The sequence below is a fragment of the Ochotona princeps genome, chromosome 23 (assembly GCF_030435755.1).
Source record: "Ochotona princeps isolate mOchPri1 chromosome 23, mOchPri1.hap1, whole genome shotgun sequence".
NCBI classification, from domain to species: Eukaryota; Metazoa; Chordata; class Mammalia; order Lagomorpha; family Ochotonidae; genus Ochotona; species Ochotona princeps.
The window spans coordinates 11514128-11535422 of record NC_080854.1 but is presented as its reverse complement, the minus strand read 5'-3'; positions in this window follow the sequence as shown (position 1 = coordinate 11535422).

Below are 21295 nucleotides of genomic sequence, written 5' to 3'. Positions count from 1 at the left end.
CAGCTAAATAAGAGAGAGGGTATCTGAGAACACACACACACACACCCCCCTCTGGAAGCCAGCTCAGGCTGGAGAGAAGCAGGAGGCTCCACATGGGACAGCCAAAGCTGCCAGTCAGCAAGCCTTGGGTGTTCCAGCCTCTGGCTGGTTGTATCTGGGAAAACCAGGAAAGCCAACAGCAGTACCGACTCAGCCAGATCAGGACAGGTTGCCCCAAATGTGGCTCAGAAAGCAGCTTGTAAGTCAACAAAGCTGAAACAGATGCTGCTCCTAAAAGCAGTGCCAATCAGGCTGCCAGGCCAGGAGAAAACGAAAACCTTCTTGTGATTAATGCAGCAAGTTGCCTTCTAGAGGTGAAAAGAAATCAACTCCAGCAATGCTGAGTGCAACTATGAAGAAAAACTGTCTGTGCCTGGGACAGACAGGTGTATATGGACTTGACCCAGTTCCAGGCGTCCTTTCTTTTCCTGCTTGTTCAGGAATCACTTTCCTTACCCGAAACTATCTTTTTCATGGCAATGGGATTTTGACCTTCAACTTAGATTATGTTCAGTTCGCTATTCTCTTTTTCTAAGCTTTTCCTTTAAAAAATTCTATGAAAATGTATTCAATGCTATGTTGTAGGAAATACGGAAAAAATAAGGAAGAAAATGTTTTAAAATCACACTTAATCCTATCATTTCTTCTGCGACCTCGAGTTTTTTAATTCGTCATTGTGTGTGCGTGCATGCATGCGCACATATGTTGGTATTTTACAAAATCAGCATCATTCCAAACAGCTCTGTCATTGGACTTTTTCCCCTCTTCATGCTGGAAGAAGATTCTTATACTATTAAATATTCTTGAAAATACATTTTTAAAATGACAATATAATTGCTATTCTCTCCTAGGCTTTGACAGTCTGAGAGCAATACATTAAGTAGAATAATATATGGATGTTCTCCATATTTCATGTCACTTTGAGCCATTTGTGTTTGATTGTGTGGTAGGATGTTGTTGTAGGGTATTTGACATGAACACAGCAGCAGCCTGGAGTCTCGCATGAAAGAAGAAATTTCATGCAGACAAACTCTAGTTGGCCAAGTAAGACTTATTTAAGGAGAAAAGGGAAAGAGGCTCCTGCCCTAGTGACAGGAAGGGGCTCCAAGGGTGGAAAGTTCCAGAAACCTGTGGGCATGGTGTTTTTTTATACACCATTCTAAGGATGGTGCTTTCAAGGGAGTAAAGGAGTAAAGAAAAATAAACAAACAAAAACCGTTGGTTGGGCAGTAATGTTTACTCAAAAACAAAAGGTGAGACTTTTAGCTTCCTGAGGTTGAAGGCTAAAAAAAACCCCATTCCTTTTACTATGACCAGAGTGATAGGTCTGGACCAGTCTCCTTGTTTTAAGAAATGGGGATTGATATGTTGATTCTGTCCCTTTGTTCTCTCCCCAGAGAAAAGACGTGCTTCTGGATGGGTTTGGGGTAGGAGGAAGCCCTGTTCTTTTGCATTCTAAAAGATAGTGTTACCAGAGGAGCGTAATTAGCATTTTAAAGGTTATCTCACCAGGGACTGAGTTCCTAACTGCCTGCCCGCATCTACCTCCTGCCTACTACAACTGGACACATTTGATGCACTTCTTTTTTGTTTTTTTAACCTCAGACACTTCAAGTGAAGCCAATTAAAAAAAAAAAAAAAACCATGCTAAAAGGAAGGACATCAGGAAAGACACTGATGCTATAAACTGCTACAAAGACCCAAGCCAACTGTATTTCTCAAAACTCCCACATATGTCTACAATCAGATAAAGACTTTCTCCTGTGAATACGAATAGCTTGCTGCTTATGACTTTGGGTATCACACAAGCTGGCTTCCTTGTGTCATCAGCTGCAATGGTCCTAAGTCCTCACAAACATCAGAACCCTTCAGCCCAACAAATGGTATTAACATCAAACTATCCATCTAGTCACTTAGAAGAATCCAAATAATTGACTGTATTATCAGCAGGACCTAAACTTGGAATAGGTACTGTTCCCAATGTCTGCGCTCCCACTGGTTTCCTAGGAGCTGTCAGCAAACATTTTCCCAGAGGAACAAGTTCTCAGTGGTAGGGAGCCCAAAGCATCACAGCCATGCTAGGAGTACATTACAGCAACCAAGCCAGGATCTGGGGAGAACCCAAATGCAGAGTACTGCAGTGGATTCCGGAACTTGCCTTCACGCCTCTCACTCCAGCTATCCAGGAGGAGGTAGAAATCCAGAAGGGCAATCTTGGCCTTTAACAAAGAGGAAATGAGACTCCTGGGGGCTAAGTGAGATAATAGGGAAAAAGTGAAACCGCAAGCAAGTGAAGTTCCAAGGGAGACCAAAGCTGACAAAGCAAGCTGGAGGACAAAAGGCAGCCTCACAAGGCATCAGCTGGAACAGCAGTCAAAACCCAGGTCCCTGGCAGCCCTTCCAAGGACTGTGTGTGCCTGTGACATAGAAGTAAGGCATACGTCTGTCTGCTGGGCCTGTGTTTTCATTCACATGTTTCAAAGTCATGTCCACTCTACTGTGGCATGTTCTCACTTCCACCAAAACAAAAAAGGTTCAGTAGCAACTGTTTCCATAATGATGTTTTCCAGCCAGGCAGTCCTCCTCCCCAACCAGCCTTCACCATCAAGTGTCAGAGTGGGTTCCTGGACCCCACTGGACCATACAGCCTAGAAACAAACCAAATCATAAATATGCATTCTGTTATGCCTAAACTGACTTGTGCTGTCTTACATTTGAACACTCTTACTTAAGCTTAACAGTATTTTGTTTCAGAATCATTTAATTCTAACTTTCACACCATTTTTAAAGTATTAATTTAAATATTCTATTATATCTTTATTTGTTTGAAAAGAAGAGAGAGAGATCTTGTAGCTGCTGCTTCAGTCCACAAATAGCTGTGCATACCAGGGTTGGACCAGCTCAAGACAGGAGCTGGGAACTCATTCCAGGACTCCCATGTGAATGTCAAGGACCTTAGCACTTGAACCATCAGCGGCTGCCTCCTAGGGTACTCATTAGCAGGAGCTTGAGATCACAAGCAGAAATGGAACTCAAACCCAAGCACTCTGATATGACATTATGGAGATTCCAAAGAGGCCACTTAAGCACTGTGCCAAGTGCTTTCCCTTACCTAAGATCAGGATTTTAGGGGCTCGGGTTGTAGCATGGTGGGTAAAGCTGATACCCATAGTTTTGGGATCCCGTATGGGCTCTGGTTTGTGCCCTGGCTGCTCCACTTCCAATCCAGCATTCTTAAATAGCCTGGAAAAAGCATCAGAAGCTGGCCTAGGAGGTTAGGACCCTGCCACACATGTAGGAGACCTGGGAAAAAGTCCTGACTGCTGGCTTCAGCCTGGCCCAACCCTGGACTGGGGCCATCTGAGAAATGGAACAGCCAATGTAAGATCTCTTTCTCTTTCTTTTTTTTCTTTCTTTTTTTCTTTTTCTTTATCTTTCTCTTCTCTTTCTCTCTGTAAATCTAATCTTCAGATAAGTAAATCTTTTTTAAAAAAATCCCACAGATATTTGTTTACTTATTTGAAAGACAGAGTTTAGAGATAAGGACAGAAACACACCGAGGGACAGAACTGGGTCAGGGACCCTGAACTGGGTTAAGCCAAAGCCAAAGCCTGGGACGGGTCTCCCATGCGGGTGGCAGTGGGCCAAGTACTTCAACCGTTTTCTGCTGCCTCCCCAAAGTGTATTACAGGGAGCTGGATCCAAAATGGAGCAGCAGGACTTGAACTGGTACCCATATGGGATGCCAATATTATAAGCAGCAATTTAACCAACTGTGCAACAATGATGGCCCCAAGATAAGATTCTTAAATTGTTTGAGTTTATCCAAAGTCTTCCAATAAGTCTAAGTTGTACACTATCCTTCTGATCTCTAGAAAATATTTTTGTGATGACAAGCAATTTAAAAGCTACTCTCCTATTTGAATAAATCAATTCACACTTATTATTATTCTCATGGATGGATGTATTAACAGCAGAAACTTCCAAAGCCAAGGAGACAGATTAGAACGTTGAGAAAAGAGCTGACATCTTAATGAGTATTCTTCCACACTTAGCAAATCTTATTTCATGCTCAATTCAAAACTTGGCATTATGAAGATACAGAAGTAAAACTAAGAGTATTCTTGGGTTTTTTTTAAAGCTTTATTTTATTTTTATTGGAAAGGCCGATTTACAGAGAGAAGGAGAGATAGAAAGAGAAAGAGCTTCTATCTGCTGGTTTACTCCCCGGAGCTGAGCCCATCTGAAGCCAGGAGCCAGGAGCTGCTTCCTGGTTTCCTGTGTGAATGCACAGACCCAAGGCTTTGGGCCGTCCTCAACTGCTTTCCTGGGCCACAAGCAGGGAGCTAGCAGGGAAGTGGAGCAGGCAGGACACGAACTGGCACCCAAATGGGATCCTCATATATGCAAGGCAACAACTTTAGCCACTAGGCTACCACACTGAGCCTGGTATTTTTGTTTTAAGAGCACAGAAACACTTGGAGATTATGAAGTAAAGATCCAAACTGAGCAGTGAACCAAGAGGAAAGTGTAATTCCCAATAACAACAACACCCAACGCGAATACCTTAGAAGCCTGGGCTTGGACTCCTTACAAAATTACAAATCCACTGAGTTTGTTTCTGAATTCATTGTCCCTTCAGCATGGAATATAATCAACAAAACCCACTTTTCTTCTTTTTTGTGTACTTTTTCATATTAGTATCCCTGTCTCTGGAAACTCACCACTTGGTGTGAAAGTCCTGAGCATTTCTAAAACCTCAGAAACATAAAACTTGGCTTGCTTTCCTTTTGGATCTCTTGAGTATTTTTTTTTTTTTTAAATGGAGCTCAAAGAATTAGAGCAAAGGAGTAAGTTCCTGGTGTCGCAGAGCAGAGAGGCGACTGTGCTTCACAATAACCTATTATCTGTTTTATGAGCAAAGCGAAGAATGGAGCTCCTGGCTTCCGATCATAAAGTAATGTCAAGTGAGGGGCCATGCTCAGTGCATGGTTTGCTAGGTACACATTGCATATATCGTAACGTCACGCTGCAGTCCACAAATATGCAAAATACTTGTTACACACTTTTTAAAACTTATTGAGATATAGGTTTCCTTCTTGTCGGCACTTCTGCATACCCAGGTGGAAGGACCCTTGGATTTGAATCATCTCAGGCTACTGAAAACCTGGTGGTATTACAGGGAGGCACATGGCGAGGAGGTCAGAGAAAGGACAATAAGAAAGTGAGCAGTACAAAAATCCAGAAAGGGTGGTAGGTCACCTGTGACCGATCAGTGCTGTCCACGCTGCTGCAGAGAGGGTGTAGCCCCCTCCAACCGAACAAGTTCCTGAGGCTACCCTGAATGCACCTTTTCAGGGTGAAGAGGGAACAGCAGCTAGCCACCGTGTTCTTTCAGAATGAGAAATGTCTGGAAACTGGAGAGCTTACATTCTACCACAAACACAAATGCATTCACAGATCTGGAATTAGCCAGAAACAATGAATCTGGCAGTGCTGAAACCAGACAGTCAGATACAACTCACCTCTCAGGAACGCCCCTCAAGTTGACACCCTCTTCAGAGCATCAGGAGTCCTTGAGACTGTCTGATAAAGCATCATAGAAATCCACGTGTCATTTTAAAGGAACCCATCTAAGAGACAAAGCAGAGCCCAGCTATCAAGAGGTCAGTGGGAATCAAAACACTCCTGGATATCCTTGAGGCCAATTCTGCCGAGGCAAATCCCAGCATACAGGGCGTAGAGTGGGCAGTTCTTACCCCCAAAACAGACAAGCATTCAGCAATTGTGAGAAATGGCAGACACTGCACCTGTGGGGTAAGATGCTGGTGTCCCACCTGGGTTGCATACCTGGGTTGCATACCTGGATCTAGCTGCAGATTCAAGTTTCCTGTTAATGACCTTGGAGGCAGCAGATGATGGCTCAGAAGACAGGATGTTGCCACCCACATAGAAGACATGGCTTGTGTTTCTAACTCTTGGCTTTGGCTCTCGCTGTGCCCCAACCAAACACTGTGGCCATTTGGGAAATGAATCCATAGATAGGAACTCTTCCTTCTCTCTCTCTCTCTCTCTCTCTCTCTCTCTCTCTCTCTCTCTCGTTTTTTCAAGTCTAATTCTCCACCTCTCAAAAACAATAATCATAAAGAGAAACCATGAGATGAATTCTCCACATGTGTGCTTTATAAGCCAATTCTCTATCACTTAAAAAAAGTATTTCCTGTTATGTGGAAATTTGCATGCAAAAATTAAGCACCAATTTGCAAATAGAGCAAACCATTCCTCAGACATTGGATGAAAACTACAAGACTCCAGTACCTCGTAGGATCATGAAAACATGGGTGCTCTATTTCTAAAGATGCATTAATTTTAGAAATGCCAAGCGGGTGGAGTCCCTAGCTGTTTCTTGCATGTCTTCATAATAGCACCATTGTCTATTTTGTCTGCTCAAAGTTTAATGAGTTTTAATATTATCCCTTCAAGCAGGGGTGTGTCTTGTATCCACAGAAACCTCTTTATGAATCTGAACAAAGTGTTTTATTTACTTTCAACTACTAGATACAATCTTGACTTCAAGGTTGCAATGAAAAGTTGTATTGCATAGGGAACTAAACCTTGAGTTCTTATTCTTTTAACATGGCTTAGTTGTGCTTGGATACATTAAGACCTCTACCTGATGCAACATGAGTAGGCATATTGGACAGGTATGGCTAAGTATAAATAAGGAATGAGATTAGGTCCAGATTTCCATTAAGAGCCTGTGTTATCCTACAAATCAGAATACGATTCACAGGAGTGTTCTTGCTGCAAAGATCCTTACCAATCTCCTTACTGTTTCCAACTGACAAATAGCAGAGGAAACAAATGCAAATGACTGCCCATGGAGCATTTTGCTTTAATTTGAAAATCTGAATTCTTAATACTCCCTCATGAGCAAGGTAGTATCATCATGCCATTTAGAGATGAGTGAACAGAGGTCGGGCTTCCTCTGGATATCTGAATGTCATTTCATCTATGTGGGATTCTCTTTCTATACAAGCAACCCGGGAGCAGGTGTTTAGACTGGTGGGTAGGGTGCCAAGTTCCACATCGGAGTGCCTGGGGTTGGCTCCTAGCCCCAGCTTCCTACCAAGGCAGACCTGGAGAGGCAGCAGGGACACTTCTCATGGTCACATGCAATGCTTGGGTTGAGTTCCTAGCTCCTGGATTCAGCCCCAGTCCATCCCCAGCCTCATGGATACTTGGACGACAAAGGATGGAAGCTCCCCGTGTTTGCCTCTAACTGTTTCTCTGTATTGCAAATAATTTGTCACATTAAAAAAGAACTACCACATCGCAGCTCTCTTTTTTCCCTCCTCTTGCTTTATTTCTCTCGAAGCCACTTAAATCTTTCTGCTACAATATACATTTACTTTTCTATTGTCTTCCTAACATATAAGCTCTCTTCTTTCACTTCCAACATACAAGCTTCATAGGAAAGCAGACTATGCTTTGTGCACCACTGTCTTTCTGGCAAAGAGAGTATCTGGCATGTAGTTGATGCTGAATAAATAAATATTTGCCAAATAAAGAAATTATTTTAAAAAATTTGCCAAAGGCAAAAGAGCTCAAACTTGGATGCAGTTTTTGGCTCCTGGCATTGACCTAACCCAGTTCTGGCTGTTGTTGGCACTGGGGGAGCATGAGCCAATGGATCTTCTTCTCTCTCACACACTTTCTCTCTCTCCCTTCCTGTCTTTGGCTCCCTGCCTTTCAAATAAAAATTATATTTTTGACAAATAGAATGGATTCAAACTTAGCAATAATGTAGGAAAAAGAAACGCATAGCCACCTGCTCCTGTAACATTTAGCCTGCTCATAGGCACCACACAACTCCTAGGTTTCATTCTAATTGAGGTGAATGCACTCAGTAACAGTCAACCCAAGACTGATTTCAGTGTTAGGGAAAACCACAGCAGTACGCACTTTCCTCATTAACAGTAGATGACAATGGGCCCGGCGGCGTGGCCTAGTGGCTAAAGTCCTTGCCTTGAAAGCCCCGGGATCCCATATGGGCACCGGTTCTAATCCCGGCAGCTCCACTTCCCATCCAGCTCCCTGCCTGTGGCCTGGGAAAGCAGTTGAGGACGGCCCAATGCATTGGGACACTGCACCCGCGTGGGAGACCTGGAAGAGGTTCCAGGTTCCCGGCTTCAGATCGGCGCGCACCAGCCCATTGAGGCTCACTTGGGGAGTGAATCATCGGATGGAAGATCTTCCTCTCTGTCTCTCCTCCTCTGTGTATATCTGGCTGTAATAAAATGAATAAATCTTGGAAAAAAAAAGCAAAACAGTAGATGACAATGCTTAGTTTGGAGTTCTCTTTAGGGTCACCTTCCCCATACTGATGGGCTGTCTTATTCTCTCACACCTCTGGTCCTTAGAGGCCCTGCCCACTCATTGCTGTTGTGTTTGTTAGGTTTTAAACACACTTAAAGTTCGTATGGTTCTTACCTTCTGACATTGTTACATGAAGCTAATTCCCGCAGCCAAGTCCTCGTTTCATGATTAGTTTACCTTAAGCAGCAATACCAGACGTGATGAGATATTAGGGTGCCCTTTTATTCCAATGGGGTAGCAATGGGAACTGGGGTGGCAGTGGGGGAAACAGGAAGGAACACATCTCCTGCCATGGTGGCAGGATGGGGGCTGCCAGGGCAAGGAAAGGGGGCAGGATGGAGAAATTGGGGGAGAACCAGGAGAAGGGAAGGGAAGAAAGAGGGGGGAGGAGAAGGGAAGGCCGTGTGGGCTGTGTTGGCCCCAGGGACTGGGGACTGAGATGATCTGAGCCACAGGTAGGTAGGCGGGGACTAAGAGGAAGGGCCATGAGAGATAAGGGAGTGGGATTCTCAGGTAAGGCACCAGGTCCAAGATGGGATGTCTGAATCACTCCTCACCGTGTTGGTCAGCCAGGACTTTTAGGCAAAACCACAACCAAGCTTATCTTGCCCACCCTCTTGGATTTGGCCCAAGACAGGACAGCAGGCCTGACAAGAAAAATGGCAAAAGGAGAGTAGCCACACTCTTCTGAAAGCCAATTTATAGACCCATTAATGGCCTTCTTGTCACCTTTTCTTCCAAAAACAACAGGGCAGTAATTAGCTTGGCTTGGCCAGCCAGCCTGCCAATGATAAAAGGCAATGAATGGCAATAAATGAAAAGACTGAAAAAAATTGGTTTATAAGCAACATAGCTTTAGACATTTTATTGTCATTTAAAATGAGAAGGTTTGCTTTTAACTACATAATTAATAGACCAAGAAACGACTTGTCTGGGCAGACAACTTCAAGCACAAGAGTGAGGGTGTCTAAAAAAACATCAGGCCCAGTAAGGTGCAAATTACAAATTCCTTTACAGACAGCAACAATGTCCAGAATCCTCTGATCTTGCTCATGAAATCAGCTCCCAGAGGAAGAAGGGTTCTGTTAGCTGCGAAGTAGCCACCATGACTGGCAGCCCCAAGCGGGTTATGGCAATGAGCAGCCAAGCATTTACTGTCAGTGAAACCATCACTGCTTAACCCTCAACTCAGGGCTCACTTCACCACTGCTGTGTGCGTGTGTGTGTGCATACACGCACAACCCACAGATACAACCAGAATGTCAAACACAGTGTCCTTCCATTTAGCATCACCACTGGCCTTCTATTTGGCTTCCCCAATAGTGTTGGCAATCATCTTGCAGTGTCATGAAAGAAAAAAATACAAGAAGCTTTACACATTATAAAAAAAAGGTAAGCAAGCTGGGGGCCTCTTGCCATCAAAGCCTGGTACATCTCCAGATCCAGTTCCTCAATGGCCAACGAGAGATACTATTGTTCTTGAGCATGGTGCTCCGAATGGATTTTCCTCATGGTCCCATTTGAGCAGCTGCTGGTGCAGAGGTGGCCTGGGTATGAGCAGGCGCAGTGAGCTATGTTGAGACCTTCGTGCCATGCCGTAGGAAGAGGAGAGAAAAAACAAGGCAGGAAAGAGATAAGTTGGCCACAGGAGATGGGAGTTCTTGGTGAGAATGGCACAGGGGGACCCTCAGTGCCTGGAGGTGTGCATGCTGCTCTGAGTAGTTGAGTCCTCCTAGCACATGGGGATATGTGAATCTAGGCATACTCTTAATCTTAACAAGATTTCTACCCAGAAAAAAAAAAGTCTCTACAAAGGGTTGAGGATCATAAACATAGTTCTAAGAAGACAAAAACAGTTAAGGAATGAGGAGGAAGATCTCAGGTCCTGCAGACATGCTCAGACTCACCCTCAGGTACCTGGAGAGCCTTCTCCAAGACAGGAGGAAGTCACAGAAGTGCTAACGCCCTCCAAACCTCAACCAGATTCAGCTTAGGATCTGAATTTATCAGTGGAAGGTGCTTGATATCATGGCACAGCCAGGGTTACTGAGGGAACCAGGAGCTAACACAAGACTCATCAGAGAAAGTTCTCAACATTTTGCCTTGAAGAAACTAAACTGAAGACCCCAGTGGGAGAGAACACATATCGTTATTACAACCCGACTTCTACTTGCTGACTAAGTGGAACATTACCCTGAAGCCTGTTGTGTCTTCTGAAAGCGATTGTGTTAAAATCAATATTCTGACTTCCTCCGTGGGCTTCTGTTGTCAGTAAGGAACAGAGCTCTCTGGGTCAGCCATGGCTCCAGTTTCTTTAGAAATAAAGATATTACGTAGAGGCATCCGCAAAGCCAGAACAGAATTCTTAGTACCAGAAGTTTCCACAGTCACCATCTTGACCCTTTGGTGTGAACCCAGGGGTGGCACCTGCCATGGGCCAGGAGCTCCTACCCAGCTTCTGGACAAAGGCTTAGCTAGCATTATTTTAGCTTCATCAGGGTCTGTGGCTCAAGAAGAAAAAAAAAGAGTAGTAGTGGGGTTTAATTTTATAATGTGGGCAAATTTACTACCTTGAAACCAGAGTGACTAACTCAAACCATAAATTGGTGGTTTTCAACTCAGGCTGCACACAGAATCATCTGGAAACTTAAATAAAGAGAATGAAGGAAGGGAGGGAGGGAGGAAAGGAGGGGGGAAGGAGGAGAGAAGGAAGTTAGGAAGAGAGGGAAGAGGAGGGGAGGGAGAGAGAGAAGCAGTGCCGGAAGTCTACTCTTGAGCAGTTTGACATTGTCTGGGCTACGCACTTGCTCAAGGACTGTTGTTCCCAAGTCATTCTTACATTCAGTTAGGTTGAAAGTAGCATTTCACGTACCACACATCCACACACGCAGGTGAGTCCTCTGGCATCCTGCATCCCTCTATGATGTCTAAGGCGGAGCCTCAGAGTTGGCATTCAAAACCAGTTCCCAGTTTACACCCAAGCTATTTGTCTGCAGGCTATATTTTGCTTGAGGTGTAAGGGTGGGGGAGGGTATCAAGAAACAGCTCCTGGTTCATCTTGTTTCAAGGCCATTAGCACAACAAGACCTCCTTGATTAGGGCAGACCTCAGCCCACACCCAGCTGGGTGGCTCTGCCTTAGCTGTCTGGCAAGTAGAGAAAATGCTCCTAGATCTGGGAGATGACCTTCTTAGCCAACTCAGGCTAAGAAAATAACCCACAACCCAAGTGTCCAAAGCATCTTATGATAAACCAGGGAGACCCTTGTGGGAATCCAAGAGTGAGTCAGAGTCCAGCAATGGCCTTCACAGCAATGAACCTGCCTCTTTGTTTGGCTTTGGCTCTGTGTTTCTTGGGTAACGCCACAGGCAGCTTATGGGATTCCCTCTTAGATGGCAACCATGTTGTGAGTGAAGTAGGAGGACGGTGACTATATATACGGTGGGCAAAACACAGCATTCAGAATAAAGATCTCTGCTGACCTAAACTTTGGCCTCTCGGAGCTTGGTCCTGCAGGTCTTCCTGCAGCAATTGCCTTTGTCCACTTCCGTCTTCCTGACATACTGCTGCTCCCAGCTCCTTTTCCTGAGCAGTCGTGATGGGCTCCTGGCACTGTGTGATGTGCAGCTCTTGGTGATCCTTCAACCTTTCCTCCTGGGATAGCCTTCTTTCCACTCTTCCCAAGAACTGGAGTCACCTGGCATTTGCTGCAGAATCTCTTGAATTGGCATGGTCTCTTTCACAGTCCTGATTCCTGCAATTCTCCCACCCTGCGAGGCTTACTCCAGCTCTACCTCTCTTTTAAAGCCAGGCTTTATTCACCTGCCGTTACATCTGTCAGGGCACTTCTGGAGCAATCCCTGGTCGTCTGCGACTCTTGCATGCCCTATTGTCCCCAAATTACCACTTTCCACAAGAATAGACAGATCTCCCTGAAACATCATACATTTGTAGAAGCAGACCCTGTGCCTCATGCTTTCCTCATGTTCCTGAAACTAGAATGGTTCTTTGCAAACTATAAGGGGGTTGGTAAGAATTAGCACGTGTTTACCAAAGACAGACCACAGCTAGGGCTACAGTTCAGATTTGGTTTGTCCCCCTAACGGTTCAGGTGTTTAGAGTTAGGATCCTGGGCCCGGTGCCGTGGCCTAGCAGCTAAAAGTCCTCGCCCTGAACACGCCAGGATCCCATATGGAAGCCGGTTCTAATCCCAGCCACTCCACTTCCCATCCAGCTCCCTGCTTGTGGCCTGGGAAAGCAGTCGAGGATGGCCCAATGCATTGGGACCCTGCACCTGCGTGGGAGACCTGGAGGAGGTTCCTGGCTCCTGGCTTCGGATCGGCGCAGCACCGGCCATTGTGGTCACTTGGGGAATGAATCATTGGATGGAAGATCTTTCTCTCTGTCTCTCCTCCTCTATGTATATCTAACTTTCCAATAAAAATAAATAAATCTTGGAAAAAGAAAAAAAGAGTTAGGATCCCAGCATGGCAATGTTAGGGGAGGAGTAAGGGCCTAGATTTGAATCCTGACTCTTTCTGATTCTAGCTTCCTGCTAATGCACAACCAGGGAGGAGCTAGGTGACGGTTTGAGCAGCTGGGCTCCCGCCACCCACATGGGCGATCTGGACTGAGTTCCTTGCTCCAAGCTCTGCTTTGGTTCGACCCCAATTGTTGCAGATATTTGGAGAGTGAATGGGAGTTTTCTTTTTCCCTCTGCCTGGCTCTAGTTATATCTCTAACTCTTCCCGTGAAATAATTTTTTTTTTAATTAAAGAAAGGGGTAAGACCATTGGGAGGTGGGGGGTCTCATAGGAAGCTCTAGGCCAATAAGGACTATGACCTTGGAAGGAACCGTGGGACTCCAGTGTCTCTCTGGCTTCCTGCTCCCCGATGTGATCTCTCACTCCTGCATGCACTTCTACCGTTGGATGGCCATTTGTTGTTAGGTCCTGAGCAATGACATTCCCAAATACTGGACTTCCAGCCTCCAAAACTGTGAGCCAGGCAAATCTGCTTTCTTCATAAAATGACTAGGTCCAGGGAATCTGTTATACTCATGGAAAACTGGTGAATACACTTGATAGCCTTGAGACTCCTGCAGGCAAGGAAAGGGTCTTGACAGGTTTTACTCACACATATAACTTCCCATTAGAAACATAAGTTGCCCCACACCTCAATGTCTTAGTCCCTTTCCTTTTCAGATGTGCTTGGTACCATGCTATGGTACCAAACTGAACCCACTCTGGACTTCACACTCTAAGAGATCTCATACCCAGGCAACCCCTGTGCTGGGATGTGGATTGAATTCAACACACTGATCTCTCGGCCTACTGGACTTTCCCTCCTTGTAAGGAAGTCAGAGTTCTTTGCGGAACCAGGCCCTCAGTCTGCTCCTCTGAAGAGAAAAACAATAGGGTGTGGTCAGGAACAAAGTAAACTCCCAGCCAGATAAATGTCTCCTGGGAAAACCACTTGGGAAACTAGAACAAACAGGTACAGCCACTCCACACTGACTCTCAAAGAACACCGGATGGGCACAGGCTGAAGACACAGGCCCAGGAATGGCATCCGATGCTGTCTCCTGGAGCCACCATCAAACAGCTCTCCATCAACATTTCCTCTTCTGGAAATGTTGTCCAGAAGGAGCTTGGAGGAAGCCATGGATGTGATCAATAGAATGCACTCACGGATTACTGTGAGAGTGGAACCTTGCAAGGCCAGGGCCCGAGGGATGACGAAGCCTCAGAAATGTCTCCCTGTACTGTGAGCCCTTGACAACCAGCAACAGAGAAAGGAGAGAGGCCTTTGCCACACATTTCTGTTTTCTCCCTCAGGGCTCCTTGCACAAAGCCCTGTGCCTTTCTCTCCTCCAGGACACACAGCCAAACATGCTGCTCTGGGTCACACACAGGACTTGAGCCAGGTTTTGCCTTGGCTCTGGGTCCTGAAGCCTGCTTTGAATTGTGCCCCATCTGCCCGCTGCCCCCCAACACCTCACCCCCAGGCTCCTCTTTTGTTTATTAAAGTGAGACTCCTCCCGGCATTCTACAGAGAGAAGAGTTAAATTCAGTCAAGGTTGAGGAGGAAGGGAAAGGCTTTGCAATTAAATGGCTAATTAAGGAAGTACCAACCTGAAGAAGCTAATTCTTACTGACCTATTTAAAATATCTAGCAGCCGATCATGCATGAATTGAGGTACAGCCCTTTTATGCGTCAGCCAACTGGCTTGCTTTCCAAGCAGCAGCTATCAATAATTCCATGCTGAGGACCATCTGATAGGAAATCAACCACTGGCCCCTGGAATGCCAGCATTCCCCACTGCTCTGTTTTCCCAGTTGTCAGCTCTGTTTATAAATTGTCCATTTATAGCAAACCCAGCACCTGCTAGGAACACCTCATCCTGCCAAGTGTTGGAGAGCATCTCAGAAAGAGCCACTATAGACTTTTTCAGCTCCTTTTAACCTTTTCCCAGCCTGGGAGTCTGAATATTTGCATAGGAATTCTGAGGGAGGATTTTTTCTGCATGGAAAAGACTAGATAGTCTATTAAAAGTGAGCAATTTGCTCCACATTTTTTTAAAAGAGCAAATTATCATTCTCTTGGGAAATACAATGCGCTCTTTCTGAACAGGCCTGACATTGGGACACATTTTAAAGAAGCCCTGGAAAATTCAGCACAGCCAAAGTGCTCTGGGGAAGGCTTTAGGTAGCCTTTCCTTTTAACTCCATTACGAAGCTTTTTAACTCACTATTAACACTGAGCAGATAATGCTACCTGCTACTTAAAATTATTAGATAAAATACATTTAAAAAACAGATTCTAAAGTGCTGGAAACTTATTATATAATCTTTTTTTTTTTTTTTTTTTGGTCTTGCCAATTACCCATTTGCCAAATCCCAGTATCCCATTCCCAAAAAGCTTCCACTAGTTTTACTCTTTGCAAAATACAATCAAATCAATGGCACATGTAAGTTATGCATGGAGTATGGGTTCGTGGTTTCTGGAGGGTAGGTGAAGATCTAAGTCTGTGGCACGGCGGGCAGAAACTTGCTGAGTAACCTTGGGAAGATGAGATGATCTGTGGTGTTTTCGTTGACACATTCCCACAATAATCCTTCTCAAGAATAAGATTGTCACCCTGTTAAGTCACCACCAGTAGAGGCAGCTGGGCTGAGGGGGGGTGAATTTCTGATGCCTGGCTCTGCCATCATCCAAACAGGTGACCCTGTACATTTACAGAAGGATGTGCATGGTTAATATCTCCTTTTTTACGATATTAAAGTATCCAGACAAATGACAATCTGTGTCAAGCTATTTTTACTAGTGGGCCAGTAAAGTGCAGTGATTATGGCATCAAGAAAAGCAAAAGTGGTTCAAGATATAGACCCACTTTGGGTCATGCGCTTTCCTTTGCTTGGATCAGGGTCCCCAGCATTCCAGTCCGAGATGACTTTCGGCTTTCGAATGCAGTTTGAAAACAGCCAACCAACCTTTAGTACCATGGGCATCCAAATTGTAATTGCGCTTAATCCATTCCATGGTCCTCCAGCACACAGCATCCATTCTTACTTTCTAGACCGTCGATGGCCATCTGCTTCACCAACCTGGGTTCTCTCACTCATTATAGAAGTCAGAGCTCATTACTTGAGATGATCTTGGAGATGCCACCCCCCACTGGAGAAAGGAATGTGAAAATGAGGAGACTACAAATCAGTTTGAAAATTCAATGACTCCCCCCCATAAATCTTCATCTGTAATATCAAAAATCATTCCGAGGTGTTAAAAAGAAAGAGAACCGAGAGTTGTACCAAGAGCACCTCTACTCTCTCCAGAGCACAGATCAGCAGCCAAGAGGGGTTATGCACAGCTAAATCCATATTCTGCTCCCAAAAATAGAAAAGAGGAAACCTTTGAAGCCCCAGAAGGCCTAAGAATAACTACCAGCCAAGAGCTGGAGCCACATGGACAGGAAGCAATACTCAAGTGGCAGTTTGGTGCTGCCTTTTCTCCCCTCCCTGCTCGCTTTTTTCACATTCATCCTGTTAAAAAGCTAGCTTTCATGGGCAGACACGTAGGCCTGTACTGCCGGCCTTTCTGCAGCAGCTCAGGGCCCGGGCACTGAGCACGGCTTCCACGCAGCCCTCGGGTTTGGTGTTATTTCCTGCCATGGATCATGTCAGTTTGTTTAAAGCTAAACAGTGAACACTTCATAGGCCACATTGCACACACAGAGAAACCTCAATAGGAAATGGTTGGCTGAGCAAAACTTGGTTTCCTGTTTGTTTTTTATTATTATTGCCTTTGTTTCTACTGTATCTAGCTTTCATCCTTTTAATGTTTCTTACACTCATGAAAAAAAAAATGTACCAAACCAATAAACTCTATTTTATTTCATATGTCTAAAATGGTACTATTAAATATGTATACTTGAATAAATCAATAAGTCCTATTGAAAATATTCATATTAGAAGAAGTTCTTTGGGGCCCACGTACTGCTTAATTGGCTAAACCTTCCCTTGCAAACACCGAGATTCTATACGGGCACCAGTTTGTGTCCTGGCTGATCCACTTCCCATCCAGCTCCCTGTTTATGGCCTGGGAAAGCAACAGAAGATGGTCCAAAGCCTTGGAACCCTGCACCCATGTGGCAGACCTAAAAGAGGCTCCTAGGTTAGACCTGGATCAGCTCAATTCCGGCTGATGTGGCGAAGCAGGTAGAACATCTCTCTCTCTGTCTCTACTACTCTCTGTAAATCTGCCTTTCCAATAAAAATAATTAAATCTGTTTTAAAACAGTAAAACAATTAGAAGAAGCTCTTTGGAAGTACAAGGTTCAGAGAGCTTTGGAATAATCTATTGGAGAGCTAGAAAGAGGCAGTGGGTAGGAGAAGAGGATCAGGTTGATGGATCGTGTCGGGGGCACTTGGAAGTCGGAAGATTGGAAAATGGTGGCGATGGAGGAAGGGACATAGACTGAGCTGAGTCGGCTAGCCCATGTGGCCCCTTCAGGCAAACTGGGAAAATGTACCCCTTTCCCGAACAGACAGGAAGACCCAGGAGGGCACACGGCTAGCTTTCAGCCATCACTTTTCCTCCAGGTTTTGACCTTTCCAAAGCATAGCCTGCACCGCACCAGATATGGGGTCTGGGAGAAACACTGACAAGAGATTAAAAGGTGCAAATGGGGAACTTTAGGAGTACTGACAGGAAAACATAAGTCACAAAGGCATCTGGTAACTTACAGGAAGTCCTATTTGAATCATTAACATTATGATGATGGTTGGGGATAGGGGAAAACAATTGGCAAAATTGATTTCTCCAAAGTAACACCATCAAAACATTTCAGTGGGACATTTAATCCTTTTGCACACTTCATATGTCACATGTACTGTTCATTGTATGCTAACCTTTGCATAAATCACACCCAATGAATAACTTCGAAGGACAGGCACAATTTATATTTATCTGTTAAGATCAAAAGTCTGTGCCTAGACACAAAATGCTCTAACTTTAAGAGCCCTCATCCATGACACAAGAACATCTAAACATCACAGAATGAACATTCGGGGATTCTTAATTGCAATTATGTCAAAATTCTTGAGTGTTCTACCGAAGCAACTGGTTAAATGTTAACCAAAAGAAAAAAAAATGTATGTGACCCTAAGCACCCAGACTGTTTTTGCAAGGTCGTGCCCTCAACTTGTACTCTAAACCCTCACTAAAGCTGCTCTGAACAGACCCAGGAGCTACATCATGGTGAATAAAACTGAAATGAGCAAACACCAAAGTCCCACGGAATACAGAAGAAACAGGAAAATATGACATTACGCAACCACCACTAAAGCATAATAATTACGTAGCAAACACAGTACTGGGAAACAGCATGTTGACAGTGTCGCCAGGGCAGGAGTCTGGTGTATGCATTGCCAGGACAATAAAAACAGCAACCCTTAGGCTATGTCCAGGAGAGTAATACTCTAACCAAGACAATAATGACAGTCCCCATAGCAAATCCCTATCACTTACATTCACCTCAATGGTGAATGTCTAGGTCACACTGTTAAACACCATTTACCAATCCACGCTATGATACTGGCCAGTTCATTCCTGGATATCTGTCTGCCCTTGCAGAAAATTTCTGCATGGGTAGGGCATTCACAAAAATGTTTGTGGTAATACTTCGTGTTATTTTTAGGAAGTTAGAAACATCCTAGCTGCCCATCATTAGAGAAATGGATTTACATGCCATAAATCAATTGAGTATAGAAGCATGCTGTTAATGAAGTTGATACACACATTTAAGAGCAGATACATATCAAAACGTATTGTTGAATTAAGAAGAAAAATAAAAGGCTGTGTTTAATATGCTAGTCCTCAACTAAAAGCCTAAAACATGCAAAACATGCCCAAATAATGCCATACATAAACATGATATAAATGGATAAATATATGGATAGGAACTATATATATAAATTTCACAAATGACCATTTCTGGAAAAGGAAAGAAAAAAGAAAAGATGGAAAGGAAAGCTTTGTCCTAACCATTATTTTTAAAAGATAACAGTGTGGTATTGGCATAAAGGTTTATAGGCTAATGCACTAGAAGAGTGAGCGTGGAAATAATTCTTTATAAAATAATATGGTCGGGCTTGGCAGCGTGGCCTAGTGGCTAAGGTCCTCGCCTTGATCCCATGTGGCTGCTGGTTCTAATCCCGGCAGCTCCACTTCCTCTCTATCTCTCCTCCTCTCAGTATATCTGACTTTGTAATAAAAATAAAATAAATCTTAAAAAAAAAAAAAATAATAATATGGTCAAGGTGTGGTAGCCTAGCAGCTAAAGTCCTTGCTGGGCCTTCACCAGGATCCCATATGGGTGTCGGCTCTAATCACAGCTGCTCCGCTTCCCATCCAGGTCCCTCCTTGTGGCCTGGGAAAGCAGTTGAGGACAGGCCAAAGCCTTGGGACCCTGTGCCCGCGTGGGTGACCCAAAAGAAGCTTCTGGCTCCTAGCTTCAGATTAGCTCAACTCCGGCCATTGCAGCCACTTAGGGAGTGAACCAGTGGGTGGAAATCTTGTCTCTCCTCCTCTTTGTATATCCACCTTTCCAATAAAAATAAATAAACTTTTCAAAAACATATGGTCAATGGCATGCAACTAGAGCACCAAGACTGCTCGAGAAGGGGCAGTCTTTTCTGCAAATCATGAGAAAAAAACTCTGGAATCACATGTGCAAGAATAAAGATAGGCCCATACCTGACACTACATATCAAACAGAGCTAAGATCTAAACATAAAAGCTCAAATACAAAACACTTACATTTCTTTTTAAGATTTATTTTTTTTATTGCAAAGTCAGATACACAGACAGGAGGAGAGACAGACAGGAAGAGCTTCTGTCCCCTGATTCACTCCCCAAGCGGCCATAACGGTTGCGAAGCCAGGAGCCAGAAAATTCTTCCAGGTCTCCCACGTGGATGCAGGGTCCCAAGGCTTTGGGCCATCCTTTACTGCTTTCCCAGGCCACAAGCAGGGAGCTGGATGGGAAGCCGGGCTGCCAGGATTAGAACTGGCATCCATATGAGATTCCTGTGGGTTCAAGGTGAGGACTTCAGCCGCTAGGCCAACGAACTATAAAACTCTTAATGGAAGCTACCTGACGTGGGGTCTGGCAATGATTTCTTGGCTATGACAAGAATACAAACAACAAAAGTAGAAAGATAAATTGAGCTTCAACAAAATAAAAAACTTTGGTGCAAAAAAGGACACACTCAATAGAGTGAAAATGCAACCCATAGAATCAGAGTACATTTGCAAATTGTATATATCTGAATTACATATGTGATAAAAGGTTAATATCATTCACAGCAAAGATGGCAATCACCCAATGCCCCATGTTGGATGAATGGATAAATGAATGTGATAACCATGTGCTACGGACTATTATTTAACCTTAAAAAGGAAGGAAATGCTCTGCTACTACAACATAACCTTCAGCTTAGTGATTACCAGGTAGGTGAAGAGATATCTTCACTTCTTAACATTGCATGGGTTCTCTAACTTCCTGCCAGCGCAGACCTTGGAGGACGTCAGGTCATGGCTCAAGTAGTTGGGGCCCTACACTCTAAGTGGGAGACCTAGAACTACGTTCTTAGGTCCCAACACCAGCTCAATAATTCTGTTCATCATGGGCACTTGGAGAGGAAGCACTCTCTCCTCTCCTGTCTCTCAAATAAGTCAACATGAGAGAAAACAGAAGCAATACATCCTGCCATGCGATTTCGCTTACGTGGAAGAGCCAGATTTGCGAGGAAAACACAACAGTGATTGCTAAGGGCTTCGGGGAAGGAGGGCTGAAAAGCCAGTGTGTAATGAGGACAGAGTTTCTGTTTGGGAGGATAAGGAGTTCTGGAGATGGAAAACAGTGATAACATGCAGTAACGTGAAAGTGCTTAATGCCACCACACTGCAGCAGTTCACACTGTAATGTTCATGCAGTGCAGATTTATAAAAAGTACTTTTTTTTCCATCAGGAGGGAGGCATAAATTGAATAGGCTAACATGTTACAACTAAAATCTCTTTAAACTCAGCGGTAGGTTTACAGCTGCTCCATTTTATGAGTTTCTTCAATTATCTGTGTATTTCAAGTTTCTCAGCTTAGTCTGTGTACATTGCTAGAATTTTTGAAGGAAAGTTTAAAAAAAAAATTCATTCTGTTCCTTACTGTCAACAGAATGGTAAGAATATGGAGTACTCAAAGCCAAAGGCTGTCCCTCTAATTACACATTGGTTTCCTGTGGTCGAAAACAATTCTCACTTGACACACACACACACAAGTGATCTAGAGCTCATATTAAACTGCAAATTCAAATCCACAG